Here is a 21,345-nt window from a genome sequence, read left to right as displayed (position 1 = left end):
GTTTTTAGAGAGAGAGCAACAGGGGAGGGACAGAAAGAGAGAAAAAGGGAGGCAGAGATTCTGAAGCAGGCTCCCCATGAAGTGCAGAGCCCAACCCTAGGCTCAGTCCCACAACCCCGAGATCATGATCTGAGCCAAAATCAAGAGTCATATGTTCAACAAACTGAGCCACCCAAGAGCTCCCATCAATACAGGTTTTTTTTGTTTTGTCTTGATTTGATTTCCTAATCATTTGTTTTGTTTTTAAAGATTTTATTTATTTATTTGACAGAGAGAGAGAACACAAGTAGGCTGAGAGGCAGGTAGAGAGAGAGGGGGAAGCAGGTTTCTTGCTGAGCAGAGGGCCCCATGCAGGGCTCAATCCCAGGACCGAGACAATGACCTGAGCTGAAGGCAGAGGCTTACCACTCTGAGCCACCCAGGCACCCCAATACAGGTGTTTTTTTTTTTTTTTACTATTGCTTTATACAGTTGCATTTTTAAATCAGTGAAGAAAAAAATTAAAAACAAAAGTACATTCACACTGTTTCTTATATTTACCTATGTAGTTACCTTTATTTTTTCATATGCATTTGATTCACTGTCTGGTATTCTTTCATTTAAGACTCAAAGACTAGTTCTCCTTATAGGACAAGTCTTGTAGTGATGAATTACATGAGTTTTTATTATCTGCAAGTGTCTTAATTTCTCCTTCATATTTGAGGGACAGTTTTTTGAATATAGAATTCTTTGTTGACTTTGTTGACCATCTTTTTCTTTTTACCACTTTCAACATATTACCCACTGTCTTCTGGACTCCATGATCTCTGGTTAGAAATCAACTATATATATATTTTTTTTCAGCGTAACAGAATTCATTTTTTTTTTTGCACCACACCCAGTGTTCCATGCAATGCATGCCCTCCATAATACCCACCACCTGGCTTCCCCAACCTCCCAACCCCCCCCCTTCAAAACCCTCAACTATTAATCTTATTAAAAAGTGAACATAATGAGCTCTTTTTCTCTTGCTGCTTTCAAGATATCTATCTTTATCTTTTGGTATTTTTATTTGAAGGTATCTAGGTGTGGATCTCATTGAATTTACCCTACTTAAAGTTCCTTAAGTTTCTTGAATGTGTAAATTAATTGGGTCTTTAAAATCATCCTGATCTTGGGCTTCCAGCCTCCAGAAATTTGAGAAATAGAGCCCTATTGTTTAAGTCATCTAAGTCTCTAGCATCTTGTTATAAAACACTGAAATGAATAAGAGAGTTTGCTTCTACACAGTAGAAGGGGAAGCTGAGTAGTCATTAGTCAATTATAACATCCTTACTATTAGCCAGCCATGTGCTGATATGGAATTCATTTATTTATTTTGTAATAAATAAATTAAGAATTCCAACCCTCTGTTATGTCCACAGTAAAGAGGGGCTTAGAGTGTCTTCTCTTTCCTGTTCACTTTCCACCTCCACCATGCCCCCTACCAACAGCTGCAGTGATCTTGTTCCTTTAGTTTCTATTTTCCACGTTTACCCTCTTCCATGTTTTTGTTCCTTTCCTAATCATTAGAAGATTTTTAAGGGAAGTCTTTCTTTAGACCTTGTTTTCTCTTTTTTACCTCTGCTACTCTCAGCCTTTGCTGTAGATTATATGTTATTCATTAGTAAGCAAATATAGTAATGCCTCATACCCCATAGGAAAGTGGATATATACCACTCCCCAGAAAAGGGGTGGAAATAGTGGGGTATGTGAGGTAGAAGCCAGTCCTGCCACAGCCATTTCACAAACTGCCATGGAGAAATAAGTTCCACAGAGAGAGAAGCACTCTGTGTATCTGCATAAGGTCCCACTTGAGTCTTCAGCAGAATATCAGTGAGCATGTGTGTGTGAGAAAACTGTACAAAGTCAAGGGAAAGGACTACCTGAAATGAGCAGTGGAAAAAGATCCCCCAAACTCCCAGAAATCAAGTCAAGGAAAATAAAGTATAAAGTATAATATTTGATACAGTCAGGACGAAATCTAGTTTTCTTGGCTCTAGCATTTACTCTGGTTATCTTTCCTTTACCATATGATATGGGAAAATTTTCTTCTACAGAACATAGATTATTTTTATAAATGCCCCCACTTGCAACCTGTACCCTGTACACTTCTAGTCCTTATTGAAAAGAAAATGTTCAAATGCCTAGGTTTTTTTGTTGTTATTGTTAATCGTTAGGTGTTTTTATTTAAAAATAAACATCTCAGTTCTGCCGTTGGTATCTGGTTGGTTTGTTGTTGGTTTTCTGTTTGTTTGTTTGTTTGTTTTAGAGCTATGTTTCTTTTATATCTTGGTAGGCCATTGCTCAGTAGGGCTCCTTTTGAGATGATAAGACATATTTTGAATTTTCCAAGGACTCACATGTTAATATGTGGAATTTGGTGGGAAGATATCTTACCACCTACTCTTTTCTTAGAACAACAGTTCAAAATTATCTGTTACTCTGTAATATCTTATGAACTTCAACAAATGCAAACATATTCTATTTATGGAAAGACTCCATTCAACATGTTCTTTTTGCATTTTTTTCATCATAGGGAATTTTTCCCCCTGACAGTTTCTAAGATGTGAGGGACACTTAGTTCCTTGCTCAAAAAACAACCTTAGCAACAAAATCATATTTTAGAAGTAATAATCTTTATTCAGAGGGTGGCCACTAGGACTCTGGTTAATTTATTGTTTTTTTTTTAATTTTTTCAATTTATTTATTTTCAGAAAAACAGTATTCATTATTTTTTCACCACACCCAGTGCTCCATGCAATCCATGCCCTCTATAATACCCACCACCTGGTACCCCAACCTCCCACCCCCCCGCCACTTCAAACCCCTCAGATTGTTTTTCAGAGTCCATAGTCTCTCGTGATTCACCTCCCCTTCCAATTTACCCCAACTCCCTTCTCCTCTCTAACACCCCTTGTCCTCCATGATATTTGTTATGCTCCACAAATAAGTGAAACCATATGATAATTGACTCTCTCTGCTTGACTTATTTCACTCAGCATAATCTCTTCCAGTCCCGTCCATGTTGCTACAAAAGTTGGGTATTCATCCTTTCTGATGGAGGCATAATACTCCATAGTGTATATGGACCACATCTTCTTTATCCATTCGTCCGTTGAAGGGCATCTTGGTTCTTTCCATAGTTTGGCGACCATGGCCATTGCTGCTATAAACATTGGGGTACAGATGGCCCTTCTTTTCACGACATCTGTATCCTTGGGGTAAATACCCAGGAGTGCAATTGCAGGGTCATAGGGAAGCTCTATTTTTAATTTCTTGAGGAATCTCCACGCTGTTCTCCAAAGAGGCTGCACCAACTTGCATTCCCACCATCAGTGTAAGAGGGTTCCCCTTTCTCCACAACCTCTCCAACACATGTTGTTTCCTGTTTTGTTAATTTTGGCCATTCTACCTGGTGTAAGGTGATATCTCAATGAGATCAATAAACCATTGGCCACACTAATCCAAAAGAAAAGAGAGAAAGCCCAAATTCATAAAATTATGAATGAAAAGGGAGAGATCACAACTAACACCAAGGAAGTAGAAACAATCATCAGAAGTTATTATCAGCAGTTATATGCCAATAAGCTTAGCAACCTAGATGAAATGGATGCATTCCTGGAAAAATATAAACTACCAAAATTGAACCAGGAAGAAATCGACAACCTGAATAGACCGATATCTAATAACAAGATTGAAGCAGTGATCAAAAACCTCCCAAAAAACAAGAGCCCAGGACCTGACGGATTCCCTGGGGAATTTACCAAACCTTCAAAGAAGAAATAACACCTATTCTCCTGAAGCTGTTTCAAAAAATTGAAGCAGAAGGAAAACTTCCAGACTCTTTCTAATTTATTTTTAAAAGGGCTCAGAAAACAAAGGACTACAAGTATGTGAAAACTTCCTAAGCCTGAATGGAGCTTTTTTTTTTTTTTAAATTCTTAAAGTTAGGATATTTTACATTACTCTTTTTCCTTGGTTTGCAGAATCCCATTCTCTCCATTTTTCCTGAATGTGGCTATCTTTTATCTCTCTAAGAACAACACTTCATTCAGAAACAGGCTTTATAGCAAGAATCTGCCCGGTCTTTCTGTAAAACCTAGAGACTGGATTTAAAACAATTTGTTTAGAATTTATTGCAGCCATCAAATCAGAAAGAAATAAAAATATCAATGAACCCACGGATTGCTCTGAGAAGTAACCAAGAAGAAAGCTTTTAAAAGCACTTATTGTATACCTGAAACTATTATTACACTGGAATATTAACTAATTGGAATTTAAAATAAAACTTAAAAAAATAAAAAAAATAAATAAGCACTTTATAAATACATTCCAAAGTGTAAAACACTTTTCCTTGAACTTTAGATAAATGTAAATATGTCTTATTCCTACTCAACAAACCCTGTCCCATCCCCAAAATGCCCCCATTCTACTCTAAGCTCTCAGAGCATTGGGATTTTTTTTTTTCCTGCTTATCTTTGTATTTCTGCAGCAGGAAAGTGTTAGGAAAGATTCAGTAGAGGCTTTTAAGTTGAGTTAATGAAACAGAACTCACTTTATGGACCAGTAGATCTGCCTTTGCTAAGAAATAGAAACTTTGAGGAAGATTGGAAGTTTTTTTATGTTTACTGGGGAAAAGAGAGGTGTTTCTTTTACTGTGCCTGACCATTCTCATTTATAACAGAAGTCCTCTGACATGATTTGTGAGTCACCCTGACCCATAAAACATCCTTCACTGGGGCACCTGGGTGGCTCAATCGTTAAGCGTTTACTTTCGGCTCAGGTCATGATCTTGAGGTCCTGGGATCGAGTCCCACATTGGGCCCCCTGCTCAGAGGGAGGCCTGCTTCTCCCCCCTCCCACTCCCCCTGCTTGTACGCCCTCTCTCTGTCTCTCTTCTCTGTCAAATAAATAAATTAAATCTTTTTTTAAAAAAAAAATCCCTCACTGATGCATGAAAACCTACTTAAAATTCATTTTCTTTCATCTTGAAAAAGAATGAAAAAATAAAACCCTACACTTCCATATTTGGTGGTAAGAAACTAGATGCTTTCCTACTAAGATCAGGCACAAGGCAACAATGTATACTCTCACTACTTAAATTCAACATTGTACTGAAAGCCCTACCTGATATAGTAGGTCAAGAAAGAAAATAAAAACCATGCATATTAGGGGACGCCTGAGTGGCTCAGTGGATTGAACGTCTGCCTCAGGCTTGAGTCATGATCCCAGAGTCTTGAGATTGAGTCTCCACATCCAGCTCCCTGCTAAGCAGGGAGCCTGCTTCTCCCTCTGCCTGCTCTGCCTGCCTCTCCTGCATATTGGGAAGAAATAAATAAAACTGTCTTTGTTCACAAATGACACAGTTATCCATGTAGAAAATTCCAAAGAATAAACAAAAAATCCCTGGAACTAATAAATAATTATAACAAGATTATAGGATAGCAGTTTAATATACAAAACCCAATTGCTTTCCTATATACGAGCAATGAACAATTTGGAATTTGAAATATAAACAATATTATTTACATTAGCACCCCCAAAAATTTAATGCTTAAGTATAAGTCTAACAATACATATACAAGATCTATATGAGAAAAATACAAAAACAATAAAAGAAATCAGAAGTCTAAATAAATGGAGAAATATTCTATATTCATAGATAGAAAGACTTGGTATTATTAAGATACCAGTTCTTCCCAACTTGATATGTAGATTAAAGGCAATCTCAATCAAAATCCCAGCAGGTTATTTCATGGATATGGACTGATTCAAAAGTTTATATGGAAAGGCTAAGATCCAAAATAGTCAAAACAATACTGAAGAGCAAAGTCAAGGGACTGATACTACCCAATTTCAAGAGTTATGTAAAGCTACGATAATCAAGATATTGTGGTATTGTCAAAAGAATAGACAAATGGAACATGCAACAGAACAGAGACCCCAGGGAGCACCTGGGTGACTCAGTCAGTTGAGCATCCAAATCTTGGTTTGGCTCAGGTCAAGGTAGTGAATTCAGGGGTTGCTGGATGGGTCCTACATTGGGCTCCATGCTCGACAGGGAGCCTGCTTAAGGATTCTCTCCCCTGCTCCTTCCCCCATTTGTGCACATGCTTTCTCTCTCTCTCTCTCAAATAAATAAATCTTTAAAAAAAAAAAAACGGGGGTGTCTGGGTGGCTCAGTGGGTTAAGCCACTGCCTTCGGCTCAGGTCATGATCCCAGGGTCCTGGGATCGAGTCCCGCATTGGGCTCTCTGCTCAGCAGGGAGCCTGCTTCCTCCTCTCTCTGCCTGCCTCTCTGCCTCCTTGTGATCTCTCTCTGTCAAATAAATAAATAAATTCTTTAAAAAAAAACAAAAAAACAAAACAGAGCCCCCACAAATAGACCTGTACACTACAGTAAATTGATCTGTGACAAAAGAACAAAGGCAATTCAGTTGCAAAAAGATAGTTGCTTCAAAAATGATGTAAGAATGACTAGACATCCATATTCAATAAAAGGATTCTAGATACAAACTTGGCACCCTTCTCGAAAATTAACTCAAAATGGATCATGGCCCTAAACGCAATGTGAAAAACTATAAAATGCCTAGAAGATAACACAAGAGAAAATCTAAGTAACTTTAGATTTATGAATGACTTCTGTGTACAACACCAAAAGCAGCATCCATAAAAGAAAAAATTGATAACTGCAATCTCATTAAAATTAAATTTCTGCTCTGAGAAAGACTGTTAAGAGAATAAGAGGACAAACCACAGACTAAGAGAAAACAGTTTTTGCAAAACACATATCTGATAAAAAAAAAAAAAAAAGCTAGTATCCAAAATATACAAAGACCTCTTAAAACTCAACAATAAGAAAACAACAAACCAAATTAAGAAATGAGCAGAATACCTGAACAGAAATCTTCCCAGAGACTTTTGAAGGACAAAAGGCTTTGAACAACAGCAAATTTTTCTGGGTGGCTTCTAGACAATGTTACTTGTCGAATCTTGACATCCTAATCATTGGTTATTCTCTTTCCAGAAATCAGATGAATTTGTGAGGCTCATCTATGTCACTGTATTGAGTATTGATAAACTTTGAATATTTGAAAAATGCCTTCAGTAGGGAGAGACAGAAATATATATTTCAAATATATTGAAAAATATATTTACAAGATATATATTTGATAGTTTCTTAAAGCAACACATAAAAAAAGGAAAAACTTTTACCAAGAAAGAAAAAAAGAAAAAAATCTTACCAGATTACCAAAAATATACATATGACAACTAAGCATATAAAAAGATGTTCGACATCATATATCACTGGGGAACTGCATATTAAAACAGTGAGATACCACTACACACCAATTAGAATAACTAAAATGCAAATTACAGACAATACCAAGCACTGGTGAGGATATGGAGCAATAGGAATTCTCATTTATTGGTAGCAGGAATATAAAATGATATAGCCACTTTAGAAGACAGCTTGGCAGTTTTATATAAAATGAAACACAGTCTTACCATATAACCCAGCAATCTCACTTCTAAACATCTACCCAAATGAGTTGAAGACTCATGTCCATGCAAAAACCTGCTGTAAAAAAATGGTTATGCCAGCTCTATTCATAGTTGCAAGCATGTGGAAGTAACCAAGGTTAATGGTGAATGGATAAACCTGTGGTACATATTACAGTGGCTCATTATTTAGCAATAAAATGAAATTAAACCTTTAAAACCACAAAAATACGCGAAGGAATCTCATTTGCATATTGTTAGATAAAAGGAACCATTCTGAAAAATCAAACTGATTCCAACTATGAGACATTGGAAAAAGGCAAAATTATGGAGACAGCGAAAGGATCAGTGGTTGCCAGGGAAGGGAGAGATGAACAGGTGGAGTGCAGAAGAATTTTAGAGTAGTGAAACTTCTGTGTGATGCTGTCATAGTGAATACACAACATTATACATCTGTCAAAACCCATAGAACTCTACAACACAGAGTGAACCCTATCGTAAACTATGAATTTTTGTTAATAATAACATATCAATATTTGTTCATCAGTTGTAACATATGTACCACACAAATGCTAGATGTTAATCCTAAGGGAAACTGGGGATGGGAGTAGGAAGTAGAAATATATATGGAAACTACAATTTTTCTACATCTAAAACAACTCTAAAAAAAACAAGTTCATTACTTAAATCTTTTTTTAAAAATTCATTTTTCTGTATAATTCAGAGGCATTTTTAAATAATCTTCACTTGCAGAATGAAATTCCTCAGAATTAACTAATGCAAATCACATTAATATTCCACTCAGGAGTCTCTCTCAGGGTAAAATGAAAGTTCCAGGTTCTGTGAGACTGGGGGTTTCTGAAAGGTAAAGTAGGATTCAGAGAAAACCATCTAAGGCAATGTTATTTTCACATACTGGTTATTAATTGTCACAATACCCCATCTCCATGGTAGAAGCCTTTTCTCATTCTTGCATTTATGACCATGTCAGCATTTGTGAGTAGGGGAATAAACAGAGAACTTAGAGGTTTTTCTGACACTTAAAATTAATGCAAATTCTACTAGCTTGGTACTAAAAGGCAGGAAAATAGCTTCAGTATGCATTAACAGCATGTATTACCTAAGTTTGCATCTCATTTGGGCAAATGACCTCAACCTCTCTCTAAAATAAAGATAATAACGGTCACTTCAGATCAAAGGGTTATTATGACACTTAACTGAAGTAATGCAGTTATCTACTGAGGTCACAATAAAATATTAGCAATTCTTGTTCCTATTGCTGTTGCTGTTTCTTGCCATTGGAATACTTTCTGGTGAAATTCAATTTAAAATGCGGATTTCAGTATGTCTAGTCTGAGTAAGAGGGCTAACTGTGGGTTGTCGGAAGTGGAGGGTTAGAAATGGGAAGGATATCCAGATAAAGTAAAGAAGAAACTAACATTTCTGATGACAGCTGTAAATCAAGGATCATGTGCTTTGTTATCTCAAGAATCCTCGTGGCAGCCTCAGGAATTGTCCGTTTTTGTAGATGGAGAAACTGAGACTCAGGGTAGGTAATTTCCGCATGATACCACAACTAGTATTGGAACCGGTAGTGCTGGGATCAAACTCAGAAATTTTTTCTTGTCATGTGAGCTTCCCTGTGTAGCCTATGATGCCACGTGAGCTGAAAGATTAGGCTTATCATTTATTTGGGCTACTTGAAACTGCTGTAACCAGGCAGTCTTAATGGGCCTTTCCCATGGTCAGTGCTTGATAAATATCAGATTTGTTGAACATATTTTTAAACAAATGGGAAAGTGAAGGAGTGGATGAATCAGGAGAATCAAACTATACCAAATTGCAGAGAACTGAATATAAATCAAAAGTGATTTTATTCTATACCATGGATGTGTTGCTCCAAAAGTTGCAGAACTTTTGTAAATATAGTCATATTTTAAACTATACAAGGAACCTCCCAATTTGAACCTGATCGTTTGTAAAGAGAAAATTCCTTTTGAAATAGGAATGATTACCTCATTTATTGGTCAGTTTTTATTTCACTGGGTTGAATTTTTTCTTAAATGGATTTGAGTAGAGGACTGAGTAAACAGTCTTAAAGGTTCACTTGAGGGTCACTTCATGAAATGTGAGCATAGGCCAGAGCTGGTCACCAAGGTCACTTGGTATTTCTAAAGCATTTTGCTCCTACCTTACCTGGGTCTACACATTGGCTCAGCTAACCAGTTCTTTTTTTTTTTTTTTTTCTGACTAAGTCTGTTATAGGCTCCTGTTCACATATTTTTCTTCTGTTTTCATAAAAAATGAACATGTTATACTTAACTAATGAATCATGGAGCACTGTACTAAGGACTAATTATGTACTACTGTACAGTGGCTAACTGAACATAATTTAAAAATATTTTTTAAACCTTACATTTAAAAGCTAAAAAAGGGGCGCCTGGGTGTCTCAGCGGGTTAAAGCCTCTGCCCTCGGCCCAGGTCATGGTCCTGGGGTCCTGGGATCGAGCCCCGCATCGGGCTCTCTGCTCAGTGCAGAGCCTGCTTCTCTCTCTCTCTCTCTCTGCCTGCCTCTCTGCCTGCTTGTGTTCTCTGTCAAATAAATAAATAAATAATAAAAGCTAAAAAAGAAAGATGAATATGTTACCTTGTATCTGAATCTAATTTGAATTTGTGTTTCTGTTTAGAACTATTAATGAAAGGCAATTCTTTTTTTTTTTTTTTTTTTTTTTAAGATTTTATTCATTTATTTGACAGAGAGGGATCACAAGCAGGCAGAGGGACAGGCAGAGAGAGAGAGAGAGAGATGGGGAAGCAGACTCCCCTCTGTGCAGAGATCCCGATGTGGGGCTCGATCCCAGGACCCTGAGATCATGACCTGAGCCGAAGGCAGAGGCTTAACCCACTGAGCCACCCAGGCGCCCCAATGAAAGGCAATTCTGATGCTGAAGGTGTTTTAATTAAATAAGTCAACAGGCACTTATAAAGACTACTATGTGCTGGATAATAGACAAAGATAAAAAACAAACAAACAAACAAAAACTTGTCCTCAATAAACTCATAGCCTAATGAGTAGGATTGTTTGGTAATTACCTCTTAAAGACTATTTCTGTCTTTTAATAATAACATCCACACTGTTCTGCAACAATATGGTAAGGCCTTTATATGTAAAATGCCATAGAGAAGTAAGGGAATATTCAAGATCTAAAGGGGCTGGTGAGTGGGAATTTAACATTTATTGAGTATCAACTATATACCAGGCCCTATGCCCACTAAATTCTTAAAACTATTCTTTGAAACAGGTATTTTTACCCCCATTCAACAGATAGGAAAAAGTACCAGTGCCAGTAAGATGCGAAATTGGTCATTCAAAACCCTGTCCTCCTAACTCCAATCAAGTTTTCCTCCCATAGTAGTCACCATTTTCTGAATATGTACTCTGCCCCAGGCTCTGGAATAAGCAGTCTCATATGTCTAGGTGGTTCATGTGATACACCTGGATTTGAACAAACTTTAATGCTTCTTGGGGAAGTGACAGATCTACGCACCAGTTGATATGCATGCGAAGTGTTTCTGGAGTTGTATAGAGTTGTTTCTTGTTTTGTATTTTACTAGAAGAGAGAGTAGAATTTGGGGCAGGTGCCCAAGAGAAAGAACAAACTAGGACAATGGAGGCAAATAAGTGACCTCCTTTTATCTATTCCTTTCTCCTCATTTCCACCTTGAGCCTGATTGGTTGGTTTTCAGCCCCTCCATAAGAAGAATTAGGATAGAAATAACAGTCCATGTAAGAGTCAGGGCATAAACAATGCTGATTTGGGGCTCAGATCACAATGTAGAATCCAGAATGGAGCATGCCCCATACAGTCTGCCTGTACCCTGCAGAGGAGGGGGCCGTGCTTTCTCAGTGGATTAGCTTTCTAAAGCTGCTGTAACAAATTTCCACAAACTCAGTGGCTTAGAACAACAGAAATTCATTCTCATTGTTCAGGAAACCTGAAGTTTGACATTAGTATTACTGGGGTGTAATTAAGGTGTTGGCAGAATAGCTTTTCCCCTGGAGGCTCTCAGAAAGGATCTGCTCCTTGCCTCTTTCAACTGCTGGTGGCTACTAGCATTCATTGGCTTGTAGCCACCAGCAGCTCAAAGTGTCTGTGTCACTCTAATCGTTAAGCTCAAAATTGTTAAATCTCTCTCTGCCTCCATCTTCATATTACTTTCTCTTCCATTTCAAATCTGCCTCTATCTCCCTCTCATAAAAATATATGTGATTGTATTTAAGGCCCACCCTAACAATCTAAAATAAATTCCCATCTCAATAAATCTGATCATCCTAATCAAATATGCAAAGATCCTATTTTTAGATCAAGTAATGGTCACAGGTTCCAGGATTTAGGATGTGAATATCTTTGGGGGTCATTTTTCAGCCTACCACACCCAGGTCCCCGTCTACCAAGGCAGTAGATAAGAGCCTCATTGAGGGTCCAGATGCCATGGACTTCCCAGAGGAAGTACAAACAGAAGAAAAGGAACAGCCTGTATTGAGAGCCTAGAAAACTGAATATGACCCAAGGAAACCTTGGTTGAGTGGGTGGGTAAGTAATAACCTGCAGGAGCAGGTATGAACTAAGAGCCTGGCAATTTGAAAATTGTTCTTCAAGTGGTTACATGACTCTCACAGCCGGTAGATGCTGAGACATTAGGATGAGCTGTAACCAGTATCTGATGGAGCAAAATACAAAAAGGTGTGATCATAAAGCAGCTGGTATTTTCATCAATGTTTCCTTTCACACTAGCTCAATGGGTTAATAGCTAGTTGTTCTTTCCCAACCCGAGAAAGCACTCAGGCATGGTCTGTAATCTACTGATCCCTTTTAAATATTAAAAGTCCCCCGGTCAGTCTCAATCCAGTAATTAAATGTCCAGTCCTATTTATAATCACAATTTTATGCTTTATTTAAAGCTAAAGCTTCTCCCCACTTACAGTGGGGGAAAGGGACATGACCCACCTATGTCCCAGCCTTGCACTTTCTTTCTCCCCTACCCACCCTAACCTCTTCACAGTAGTCAGTTGTGGAGGTAGAGTTAGCTAAAAGAAAGCTGACTAGAAGAGATAGAATCTGGTATTGGTGCCCTTTGGCAGATTCCCAATACTGATACTTTTTCTCATGGGGAGTTTTCTTCTGAATTTCTCCAAGATTCTCCCACTAGGAACATCAAGTGCAATTCATAAGACACTGGTATTCTGACTGACTGCTAAGGGGCTCACCCTTGGACCCTAGGCCCAGGGGTCACCACACACAGATGCAGTCACCACACACAGGTCCATTGCCTTATCACTGGCTCTGTTGTATAAGATTCAGTTAAGCTGGCTCTAGACAAACTCTCTCCTAAAGGATAGCATTTAGGTCTAAGGTGAGCTCTCATGTATTCTGCCTATGCAGTCCCCAGAAAGGCAGTTTACCCAGTGCAGCCTGCTTTTCCTCTTCTCTGACACGTCAAGTTTCTAGAAGCCAAGAAATTTACATCTTTGAAACAAAAACTCTACCGAAAAGGAATACTTTTGCAGTTACTGAAATACTTTCCCATAAAATCCTTTACCCTCTTTTTCCTCTTCCTGTTCACTTGATATTTTTAACCATAAAGAATATAGTATGTAATTTTGACTTTCCAGGACTTGTACCAAATTATGGCCTTCACGCAATTGATCCAGAGCATATTAGACTGAGTTCAGTGAATCGCAGGTACCTTCCACCTTCTTTCCAGAGATGGCTAAAGAGCATCCATTTTTCCATTGCCTTAGAGGCCGTATCTTTCCTCTCCAACATCCAAGCACAGAGCTTTGATTCTAATAGATGTAACACAAGTGTAGCAAAATGTACACTCTTTAGCCTTCTCTGGGACCTGGCTCCAAATCCCTGTCTATTTCACTACCCTGGTAAGATTAAACTGTCCAACCTAGAAACTCTAAATCAGATCCTGTATATTCCTTAAAGCTTTTACCAGTTGGCCTAAGAGGCCCCCTGTTTCTTATTTCTTTTTCCCCTGGGTAGCACTGACACAGGAGGAAAACAGTCAAATCTATTTAGAAGCCTGATGCCCTCTAGGGCATTCAACACTAAAACCGTTCAGTAACTTCAGAGACCCTGGTTCTTGGGCCGTAAGTCCACTTTGTTGAAGATGTGCTCTTTTCAGCCTTTGCTATTTTGTCTTTTCTAAAATACTGATTTCAATTATAATTTAACCTCATCATGCAGAGGCAAATGGAAATATTCTGACTTCTCTGCTAGAGAAATTATTCAAGTTTCTTAGCAAAATGAGCAGAGAAGTTATTTTTCTAAATACATATATATCTTGTAAGGAAAGAACTTTTCTTCACTATTAAATAATGTGTTAAATCTTAATAATCTAGTCAGCAATATATGTACAATATATAACATATTTGTTGACCTATTTAGGGACCTATAGAGATTCCAAAATATGTCACTTCCTTGAAAGACAAGTAACATATGGTGGAATTTAATAGTTATATGGCCTTTATGGAAAGGAATTCATTGTTTTACAGTGGAATTTTAATGGATGATAAATGAGATTTGAAGTAAAGCGGATTTCTTTAAAATGAATCCTAGATAAGGAATGAAGAAACAGCAGTTAGGAAATTCAAAAATTGAGAGCCGATTTTTACTTATACTTTTAAACAACTATTTATTGAGTTATGCTGCACTCTAATGACAAAATACCATTATTTTATAAACTACTGATTTCTAGGCAGCACGGGTAAGGAATTATAAAACTGTTTATCAAAATACTTCAGAAACTCAAACTATGTTTTAATAAAATTAATTAAAGACTGCTATAAAATAGAAAAACTTCCAATTTTACAATCATACATTTATAACTGATGAGAAATAGAAGTATGATTGTCAGTAATAATCTTCTTATAATGTGTGGATACATACTATCCTTGAAAGATAATAGCCAAAATTGCTTTTAGCTAATGTAAATAACACGAGTTTTATTTTTAGAGACAGAAAGATATAGGTTCAAATTCTAAGTTTGTCACTTTCTAAATGTAACCTTGAGCATTTACTTAGCTTGTCTGAAGCTAGTTTCCTGACCAGTAAAAGGGAATAATAATACTCTACCAACTGTAAATATCATGTGACTTATCTGACTTCCAGTGAAAGCAAACTAAGAAATTCAGACTAACCTCTCCAAATGAACAACTAGAAAATAGTTTTTAAAAATATTCTGCCTGAAAGCTTTATAGAGCCAGCCAATAAGACAGTGAATAATTAAATCGACAAAATCTCAGAAAAGAAACAAACCCACAGAAGTGAGCTCAGTAGAGGGGCTTCTTTTCCCCACCAGTGGCTGCTGGTTCTGGAAGAGGGTGCTAAGAAGGCTAGAAATGAGCAGAACTTTCCACAGCCTCACATGAGAATAATTGATGTTCATAGTCTGTTTTCAGTAGGGATTCTGAAAGGCAGCTCCTTAGGTATAATTGTGAATCAGAAGTAGACTAGCCCTCAAAGTTGACAGGAACTGAAGCCTAGCTTCAAATCATCTTAATCCAAAAGTAAGAAAAGGGAGAAAAGGAGCACAAGTGGAGCCAAGTAACAATACAATAGAATTCAAATTCAGTCGGGCGCCTTGTCTGTAGTGTTACTTGTGAATATCTTCTGCCATTCTGTGGGTTGTTTCTTCCTTTTGTTGACTGTTTCCTTTGCTATGCAGAAGCATTTTATCTTGAAGAAGTCCCAAAAGTTCATTTTTGCTTTTATTTCCCTTGCTTTTGTCTTGAAAGAAGTTGCTTTTGCCACTGTTGAAGAAGTTACTGCCTATGTTCTCCTCTAGGATTTTGAGGGATTCCTGTCTCACATTGAGGTCTTGCATCCATTTTGAGTTTATCCTTGTATATGGTGTAAGAGAATGGTTAAGTTTCATTCTTCTGTAATCAGGGAAATTCAAATCAAACCCTATATTGAAATACCACTTTACACCAGTTAGAATGGCAAAAAATAACAAGACAAAAAACAACAAATGTTGGAGAGGATGTGGAGAAAGGGAAACCCCCTTACACTGTTGGTAGGAATGCAAGTTGGTGCAGCCACATTGAAAACAGTGTGGAGATTTCTCAAAAAATTAAAAATAGAGCTACTCTATCACCTGGCAATTGCACTACTAGGTATTTACCCTAAAGATACAGATGTAGTGAAAACAAGGGCCATCTGTACTCCAATGTTCATAGTAGCAATGTCCACAGTAGCCAAACTGTGGAAAGAGCTGAAATGCTCTTCAACAGACTAATGGATAAAGAAGATATGGTCCATATATACAATGGAATATTACTCAGCCATCAGAAATCATGAATACCCAACTTTTGCATCAACATGGATAGAACTGAAGGAGATTATGCTGAGTGAAATAAGTCAATCAGAAAAAGTCAATTATCATATGGTTTCACTTACTTGTGGAACATAAGGAATAACATGGAGGACATAAGGAGAAGGAAAGGAAAAGTGAAGGGGGAGAAACTGGAGAAGGAGATAAGCCAAGAAAGACTGTGGATGCCACATAAAAAACTGAGGGTTTTAGAGGGGAGGGTAGTAGGGAGACAGGTGAGCCTGGTGGTGGGTATTAAGGAGGGCACATATTGCATGGAGCAGTGGGTGTTATATGTAAACAATGAATCTTGGAACACTACATCAAAAACTAATGATGTATTGTATAGTGACTAACATAACACAACTTTAAAAATAATTAATCAATTGATTGATTTTTTAAGAAGAATTTAAATTCAAGTATATCCATTATTACATTAAGTAAAAATGTACTAAATGCTCCAATTAAAAGACAAAGATTGACAGAGTGGCATACAATATGTGTACATTCTGCACACTGTAAGCCAAACTGTCGGGGTCGTGCCCCTAAGATGGCGCTAGTTTCGCCCCTAAGATGGCGCCAGTCGCGCCCCTAAGATGGCACCGGCTACATAGCCCGGGCAGCATGGACAGCCCGGAAAACATCCGCCCTGGCCACACGTGACCTCATGCTCGTCACATGAACACCACATGCCACCACTGCCTACGAGCCCCAGATACCTCCTGTTCACGTGAACACCTCTGTGATTGGCTGTATACCTCCTGTTCACGTGAACACCTCTGTGATTGGCTGTTATGCCCTATATAAGGCAAGGGAACTTCCCTGCAGGGGAAGGAGAAAGAAAGGGAGGAAAAAGTTCTACCAGAGAATAAACAAGAGCTTGTGCATTGACCTGTGTGTGTGTTGGTGTTGCATCATCTCTGCAGGCAGGGAGGGCAGGACACCAAACCTAAAACATAAGGAAACCTGAAGTCTAGAAGTAAAAGTACGAAAAAAATGTACCACTCAAATACTAAATGGGGTGGGTTTAAAATAGGACCTGAATTATTTGATATTACTCCCTTCAAAGGTAAGGCTTAATTCCCCTCTTCTTGAGAATGGGTCACACTTAATGACCCACTTCTACTGAATAGAATGTGGCAGAAGTGAAAATGTGCAACTTAACAGAGTTCATAAAATGTGTTGTGGCTTCCTCCTTGACCTCTCTCCCCCAGACTGCTTGCTCTGGGGAAAGCTAGCTTCTAAATCACAAGGACACTCAAGCAGCCTATTGGAGAGGTCCATGTGAGGAGAAACCAAATCTTCCTGTCAACAGCCAATATGAAACTAAGTGAGCCATCTTGGAAGTGGATTGTCCCCATTCAAGCCTTCAGCCTCATTCAAGTCTCATGAAGGTGCAGCCCCATTTGACACCTTGACTGTAACCTCATGAGAAACTAAGATGCTTCTATATCCCTGACTCCCTTAAACTATTAGAAGCAATAAATGTTGGTTGTTTTAAGCTACTAAGTTTAGGGGTACTTTGTCAGGAATAAATAACTGATACACTAAGCAAAAGAAAGTTGGTGGAGCTACATTAGTATGAGAAAAAATATATACTTTAAGGCAAGAAAAAAACAAACACTATGGAAAAGGAGTTTAATTTAACAGACAGATATAATAACACATAAATTTATCTAATGAAATAATATAGCCTAAAAAAATATAAAGCAAAAATTGATGAATTATAAGAAATAAGGGCAAATGCACATTCACACTGAAACAGTCATAAAATACCCATATGTAACTGATAGAACAAGCAGACCAAATATGATATAAAATACTTGAACAACCCAGTTAAAAATATATGTAATTGAATACCCAACAACTGCACACCACACATTCTTTTCAAATACACATGGAAATTTTTCAAAATTGCTGAACCATAAAGCAACTCAACAAATTTCAAAAGAATGACATCACACAGAATTTGCTAGATGACCACAGATCAATGCATAATAAAAAGATAACTAGAAAATTCTCATATATTTGGAAAATACAAAATATGTTTCTAAATAACCTCTGGATCAAAAAAAAAAAAAAAAGACCACAATGGAAATTAGAAAATATCTTGAATTATTGATAATGAAAATATTTGTGGAATTCAACTAAAGTCGTACTTTAGAGGGAAATACATAGCCTTACATACATATATCAGGAAGAATAAAGACTGAAAATCAATGATCTAAGGATCCATCTCAAGAAGTTAGTAAAAGAATGGACACTTAACTCTTCAAAAATCGAAAAAAGAACTTATGAAAAAAGGCACAAATATTGGTGAAACAGAAGACTAACATAATAGGATCAACAAAGTAAAAATTGATTCTTTGAAAAGACTATTGAAATTAATAAACTCTGGGCAAAGCTTATTAAGAAAAAAAGGCACAAATTAACAATATCAGGATTGAAAAGAGTGATATAACTACTTATTCTCTACACATTTAAGATATAATAAGAGAATATTATCTATAACTTTGCATATTGGAATTATGTGATCTCTCCACAATGATAGTTATTTTCTTTCTCATTTTTTTCAGTTTTGTATTAACCTTCTTCATTTTCAGAATACTTTTCTAAACTTTTCTACAAATAGCTGGTTCCATTTTCTTTGATTTCAAGTCTTCTTCTTAAGGCCATCTTTGAAAATGTTACCTCATTGGACTTTCTATATTGTTGGTCTCCCATTTTATTTTGACCAAGTCTTATTTAACAGAAAATATCCTATATCATTAGAGGAGGAAAAGCCACTTTATTTTTTAAAACTTCTTTTTTTTTTATATATATTAATCAATTTGGGGATTTTTCACAGGCTGTCCCTATTCCTTTCTACTGCAAAATATTTTTTCATGGTTCTCAGATTATTTTGTTGTTTTTGTAATTTGATCATCTTTGAGATCTTAAGATTTTAAACTCATCCAGAGCATCATATATAAATGAAGGGGAATCTTTTGGGACAATGCCAAGAATAGGCCTTCTATAAACAAATGCCCCCAATATCTCTTCTTCCCTATACCCACATGCAATTTGGGGCTCCCACTTCTCTCAACCCAGACCGGGATCCAGAAAGCAATGTGGAAATCAGAAGAGGCAATAGCTGAAAGAACTGACTTTGAAATCAGTAACATGAGGGTCATATTCAGGCTCTACCTCTTACTGGTTGTATGTGCAACTTTGGACAAATCAGTTAACCTACTAAGAGGTTTCCTCAGTTTTTCTAATCAGTAAAATTGAGATGATAAGAATAGGCTCCTTGCAAGTTTGTTGTGATGAACAAATAAAATTATCTATGAAAGTAGTCATAGAAGCATCTGGGTGGCTCAGTTGATTGGGCATCTGCCCTCAGCTCAGGTCATGGTCCTGGGATCCCGAGATCAAGCAGCATCTTGGGGTCCCTGCTCAGCAGGGGAATCTGCTTCTCCCACTTCCCTTCCTTGTGCTCTCTTTCTTTCTCACTCACTCTCTTTTTCAAATAAACAAATATTTTTTTTAAAAAAGTAGTTATAACAAATGATGATACCAATACTTCAAAGGAAGCATAGAAGTCAATAGTCAATTGAAAACTCCTCTCAAGTAGACTTCGTGAGGGTGAAATGCCAACACATGTTAACACAGTTCACAGTTATACCTTTAAGTTAATAAAGATTTTTCAGATGTATGTTGAGCTTTACACTTGGATTTCTTCCCTGTTCACTCCAAAAATCCTCAGCTATCTCACATAGACTGTCTTTCCCTTTTCTATGGAAAGAATCGATTCTACTTTGTAAAGTATTTTCAGATCAAAAGATTAAAGCCTTCAGACCAAGAGGTAAGGATAGAGGGAGCTAGCTGAAATTGCTGATTATTCAGGATGGGGGTGGGGGGGTTGCGCGCACGCGTGCATGCACGCGCACACAGCTGATACCATTCTTGCAAGAGCAGAAGAGTCATGTGTGTGATTACCCAAATACCTCAGTGGCAGGGAAGAGCTAATTGTTTCTCTTCTTTGGAAGAAGCCCCACATTTTGGAGATTGCTGAGGGAGGAGCAGGGCTTGTGATCCAGCTGCCAATCCTATTATCACATGCCTTAGGCATTAAGATGCACTGGACAGTCATTTTGGTATTCTGGGTTCATTATTTTACTATAATCGTTAGTGTTTCTCTCTCCCCTTCTTGATTATAACCTCCTCATCTCTGAAAAAATGAATATGTCCAGGAGTTTGTGTCTGCTTTAGATTTCACTCTACCATCTTGAGTGAAAGAGTAGTTTAAGTGTCATCATTTAGATTGCTGAAAGAATCTGTCATTCACTTTGTAATTTAACAAATACTTACTTCCTGCTCTGTTCCAGTCATGGGTATAGCCTTTGGTCTACAGAAACAAAAAAAGACAAACACTGATCTCAAATAGCTCATAGCCTAGCTCCTAGAGCAACAAACGAGTATGGCAAGTGTGACAACACTGGCCAAAAAGAAAAGAAAAGAAAAAAAGCAGTCATGGCAGTGTATGAAAGAGCAGAGTTTTGAAAGATGAGTGGGATGTAGTTAGGTGAAACATTAAAGAAAATATAATCCAGGGAAGAAACAGATACAAAGCAAGACAAGTCTGGCATTTGCTGGGACTATGAAGAGTTTTATGTAGCTACAGTGTGAGGTATGATGAAAGATTTTTTACCTCCCAAATGCCTAAAATTTATCCACCTCTCCATCTCAACCTTTTTTTATTTTCAAGACTTTATTAATTTACTTGACAGAGGAGAGAGACAACAAAAGAGGGAACACAAGCAGGGGGAAGGAGAGGGGAAGAGGGAGAAGAAGGCTTCTGGCTGAGCAGGGAGCCTGATGTAGTACTCCATACCATGCCCCTGATCATGAACTGAGCTGAAAGCAGACTGCAATGACTGAGTCATCCAAGCATCCTCCAATGCTCAATCTTTTTGTAAGTTATCATCTCTTGCCTGCACTATTGCAAAGTCCGCCCACCTTGTTTTCCTAAAGTCATTTCTCCCCACATTACAATCCAATCTCCACACTGAAGCTGAAATAATTTTTTAAAAATAATTTTTAAAACATATTCATTGATAAGAGAAGACAGATGAACCACATGGTCCTCTCAAATAATGCAGCATTTGATAAGATACAGTACCTGTTCCTGAATAAATGATTCAAAGTATAGGGATAGAGGGAACATTCCTGAACTTCTATCTATCTAAAAATCTATTTATGGAAAGCCCACAGAGAATATCATCCTCAATGGGGAAATGTTGACAACCTTCCCTTTGAGATCAGGAACATGACAAGGATGCCCACTCTCACCACTATTGTTCAACATAGTACTAGAAGTCCTAGCAACAGCAATCAGACAACAAAAAGTAATAAAAGGTATTCAAATTGGTAATGAGAAAGTCAAACTCTCTTCAC

This window comes from Mustela putorius, unplaced genomic scaffold, assembly GCF_011764305.1.
Source record: "Mustela putorius furo isolate JIRA1106 unplaced genomic scaffold, ASM1176430v1.1 tig00000407_pilon_pilon_pilon, whole genome shotgun sequence".
NCBI classification, from domain to species: Eukaryota; Metazoa; Chordata; class Mammalia; order Carnivora; family Mustelidae; genus Mustela; species Mustela putorius.
This window is presented reverse-complemented; position numbering follows the sequence as displayed.